Here is a 5,000-nt window from a genome sequence, read left to right as displayed (position 1 = left end):
CCTGTCCAGGGCCTGGATGTTCTTGATAGTTTGCGTGAGCCCCTGCACTCGGGTGAGCTGCACAACGTCCGGGACCCCCTTACCTCCCTTCTTGTCGGCTTTACTCAGAGTGGCTCGCTTTACCCTCTCCATCTTGCTGCCCCAGATAAAGCGGTGGATAATGCGGTCCACCACTTTTTTGGTGGTCCTGTCTGGGGGAAAGATTTTTCCTACATAAGAGAGGATGGGGAACAGTATAGACTTGGTTATTAATACTCTACCCGTCATTGTTAAGGATCTTGTGCTCCATCCGCCAATCTTTTTACGGACCTGGTTAATGGCCGCCGTCCAGCTCTGGGCCCCCGAGCTATTGTTCTCGAAAATGAGGCCCAGAATCTTGATTTTGTCCTTTTTGACAGGGTACATGTCCGACAGTTCCCTATCTACCTGCCAATTTTTAGACACGTAGACTTCGCTCTTGGACTTATTAATCACTGCCCCGGTCGCCGTGCAGTACTTCTCAAGGATATTACTAATCCGAGGTACCGATGATGTGTTGGTGCAAATGAGTGACACATCGTCCATATATGCTGTTGTTTTAACCTGGACCCCGTTGGATCCAGGCAGCTGGAAACCAGTTATATTGGTATCCCTACGAATTGCCTGCAGGAGGGGTTCAATGCACACGACATATAGCAGTGGGGATAGTGGGCAACCCTGTCTGACCCCTGACTGGATAGATATTTTACCAGTCAGGTGCCTGTTCACCAAGACTCGGGTACTAATGTTTGTATATATGGTTTTAACCCACTCCCTAAGTCCAGGAGCGAATTTCATCTGGTCCATCACTTTGTACATATATTCATGGCTTACCCTATCGAACGCCTTCTCCTGGTCAAGGTTGAACAGGCAGAGGGGATGGTTCCGTTCTCTAGAATAAGCCAGAATGTCCCTTGTTAACATTAAAATATCCGTGATGGACCTCCCTGGGACGCCACAAGCCTGGTCAGGGCCAATGACCAAAGGGAGGTGTACTTGTAGCCGGAGCATCAGAGCTTTGGCTAGTATCTTGTAATCCACGCAAAGGAGGCTGATTGGGCGCCAATTCCGTAGATCTTTAACTTCCCCTTTCTTATGAAGGAGAGTAATTACACTCTCCCGCATAGAAGGGCCCAACCGCTTCTCCCTGTAGACCGCTCTGTAGACCTCCGCTAAATGGACTTTTAGCGTGTCCCAAAAAAGATGGTAATACTCACCCGGGATGCCATCTGGACCTGGCGTCTTACCGGTGTTCATGGTCTTAACCGCCTGGGTGAGCTCCTCCAGCGTGAGTTCTGGGTCCTTCTCCCCCTCCTCGTCGTCCCGCACTGAGTCAGGCTCCAACTGGCTCAGGAACCACTCTATCAGGGTGTCATCTGTAGCTTTGATGTTATACAGGTCCCTATAGAAGTTCTCTACCACTTTTTTCACTCCCTCACTATCCTCTACTATCCTCCCCCTGCTGTCGAGCATGGAGGACATCAAGTGCCGCTTCTCCCTCGTTTTCTGGAAGAAGAAGCGAGTACACTTTTCGTCTTCCTCCATTTTTTGCACTTTTGCATTGTGCATGACCTTTCGTTGTTCCTCCCTACAAAGCACTGAAAGATCTAGCTTGGTCTGGGCTATCTCGTCGCTTACAGGGAACCCCCGAAGCTGAAGCAGGCTCAGACGCTGGAGGGCAGCATTCAGGTGTTTATATTTGGCCCTCCTTTCTTTTGCTTTCCTCTTGCCTGCTGCTATGAAATAACCCTTAGTTCTCATTTTGACCATCTCCCACCACTCTATAGGGGAGTTGAATAGGTCACGCAAAGTGGTCCACTCAACAAGCCTGCTCTTATAGGCTGCAGCTATGGAGGGGTCATCGAGTAAGGAAGTGTTTAATTTCCAAACCCCTGACCCCATCTGGGAGGTCTGAGGGACCTGCAATGTTACCTGCAGGAGCCTATGGTCAGAGAAGAAGACGGCCTGGGTGTCTACTGCCGTCTTCGTAAGGGAGCTGGTATGCAGGACGAGATCTATACGGGAGAAGGAGGTCCCAGATGAGCTCACCCAGGTAAAGGGAGGCACCAGGTCCTTACCTGCATCACACAGGGAGAAATCAAATATTACGGAGGACAAAACTCTACTAGAGCGGTCGTTGCGTGGCCTGCTCCGGTCTACGTCCCTCAGAGCACAATTGAAGTCACCTGACACGATGACGGGTACGTTCCCCAGCAGGAGTGGACGCAGCTGTGGAAAAAATTGAACTCTTTCGTTTTGGTTAGTGGGTGCGTAGACATTGACCAGTCTGAGGGGAGTGTTGTTGTATGTCACATCCACGCTCAGAATTCTACCAGGTTCTACCTCCCTGCTGCTGCGGGAGGTAATAAATGGGTTTTTAAACAGGATACCTACTCCGTCGGCTCTGGCTATGTTGGAGCCCGACCAGAAGGAGTCCCCCAGGGTCCAACTCTCCTTCAGGTCCCTATAATCAGGGCTCGACGAAATACCACACTCCTGCAGAAAGATGAGATCTGCTTTCAAGTTAGCTAGATAGTTTAGTACATCAAATCTTTTTTGTGTCTCCCTGATGCTCCTGACATTAACAGACACACATATCAGGGCCATCAGGGTAGCTAACAAGAAAAGGAGTCGCTGCGTCCACCCCATAGCGACTATGATTGGGAGGTCGGGACACTCTTCCTACTCTTAGCTCTACGCTTGCTTCGAGGGGGCTTGGGCTTATTTGCAACTCCCATCACCCCTGAGAAGGTACTCACTGCTGCCTCGTCCAAGAAGGCACCGTCTTTATATGCACAGTACGTGGAGTTGTTGGGGCTATTCAACTCCCCACAAGGTAAGTCTGGTGGAACTTGCTCAGGGCCCCTCGGAACGTGTGGGTCAGCTTTGTCCTGGGGGGGGGTTATGACAGACAGCATTCTTTGGCTGTTACCGTCTGTTGAGTTGGAGCTGTTAGCAGACTTCTGGCTTACCGCGTCCAGGGGTATTCCCATGTCCTCCAGTGCTGTATCTAGGAGGACCTCTAGGGGGCCCCTGGTTTTGCCCATACAAGGGAGGGGGTCAAGGATGCTTTGAAGGGAGGCCCTTCGCTTGAAGAGGGTCATTGCTACCGAGGTACTGCTGGTCAGGGAAGGTGTTGACCCCGACCTCTCCCTCGGTGCATTAGTGAACACCTCTTCTGCGAGGTGTGCTAGGGTTTGTGCCAACGACTGGGAAGGCTGGCTGGGGATGCCCTGGCTGGCTGCTACCTGCCCACTAGGCGGCAGTGTAGCCGTCCCACTCGCCTCCGTCTCTGCCTGCGAGGGCAAGACTGGGGACTTTGTGTGGACATTAGCTGGTTTTGGATCTATGGGGGCCACCTGCAACTTGCTGTCTTTGATCCTGATCTTCTTTCTTTTCCCCCCCTCGTCTCTACCCTTTCTTTTCCCCACCCTCTGCTGGTTCTTCACTCCCTTCCCCTCCTTCTCACTCTCACTTTCACTGTCGCTTTCGCTTTCCTCCCCCACGGACTCAATCCTTATGGCGTCATAACGAGAGCCGAGGGGGAGTGCTGGCGCTGAGAGGGCCCTACTCAGGGGGGGGCCGCTGCTGGGTCCGGGCTCCCTCCCTGCCTCGTGTTCTGCATCAGAGGAGCTACTGGAGGAGCTAGTGGAGTAGCTGTTGTACTCTCTCTCTGGGCTGGGGGAAGGGGTCCTCGTAAAACGGGACATGTCTCGGGGGCGGGGGGGTGAGGGGGGTGCTGGTGATGATGGTGGTGCTGGAGTCTGGGTCTTGGATACTGTTGGTGGTGATGTGGACTGATCTTTGTTACTTGCTCCCTCTTCCTGCTCAGGCCTAGGCTTGTTTGTGTTTGCCTTGCTGGCTCTGGCCATGTTGGCATAGGAAGAGGGGCAGTCCTTAAACAGGTGCCCCTTCTTTCCACACAAATTGCACTGCCTCTCTTCTCTGCAGTGGCTGGTCTCGTGGGGGGCGCCGCAGTTCCTGCACTTGACTACAGTACACGCGGCCGCCAGGTGTCCTAATTCCCCACATTTCCTGCAGAGTTTTGGCATCCCATTATAGAATACCAGCCCTCTGTTGGGCCCTAACACTATGGAGTTTGGAATGTGGCGGACGCCTCCAATGCCCGATGGATCAACATTAAGGCGTACCAGCCACTTTCTGGCTCCTGTCCAAACCCCATCTTCATCTGTAATTTTCCTCCCTTCTGATGACACCCTCCCATAGCGGTTAAGCCATGTTGTAATATCATAGTCGCTAACAGCCTCATTGAAAAATTGGACAGTAACAACTTTCATTTCTCTGTCTGTCAGTGCATCCACACAAAATTCTTTGTATGGAGCGAGATATTTATTCTCCCCCCAAAAGGACCACATTTCTTGTAACTTTTGGGGGTTCCTAAAACTGACCTCAAACACTTCCTTAAGCCCTGGCAATTTCACCAAACAATTCAAGTCAGAAGGGGAAAAACCCATACCCCTCTGAAGAATGGTCCGGCTGAACTCCAGTCTCGTTAGTCCTGGTTCCGTTTCCTCTTGCTGGGTCCTTGTGAAGCGCACCGCATTGTGCCTCCTAGTCTCCTGGGTTGGCCGGAACGCCATCCTTCAGCTGGCTCCTCCGATTGGGGTGGGAGAAGCCTCTGGACGTCCGGGTTGTCTCTCTCTACGGAAAAGAAACAACGTAAGCAGCAAATCTGGGCAGTTGAAGGAACTATTACTTTAGTCCCTGAGGAGATGGTCGCCTCGCAAGAGGGACCCCCTCCCCAGGTGAACGGTGTCCTTCCCTGGCGGAGTAGGGGGCGCTGCTTGGCACCGAGACCACGTAGGAAGAATCGTGGCTGTGACGCCTCCTCGGGGTCCGGGGCCGCCCTTTGCTCCTCCCAGATGGCGCCCTCTGCTGGGCGCCTGCTGCTCTCTCGGTCTGGATCTCGATTACAATCAAGGGCTGGGGATGAGGTCGTCTAGGTCATCAAAGGGTCCTCA

Source organism: Acipenser ruthenus, chromosome 13 (assembly GCF_902713425.1).
Source record: "Acipenser ruthenus chromosome 13, fAciRut3.2 maternal haplotype, whole genome shotgun sequence".
Classification (NCBI taxonomy): Eukaryota; Metazoa; Chordata; class Actinopteri; order Acipenseriformes; family Acipenseridae; genus Acipenser; species Acipenser ruthenus.
The sequence above is the reverse complement of the archived record's forward strand: the minus strand, read 5'-3'. Positions refer to the sequence as shown.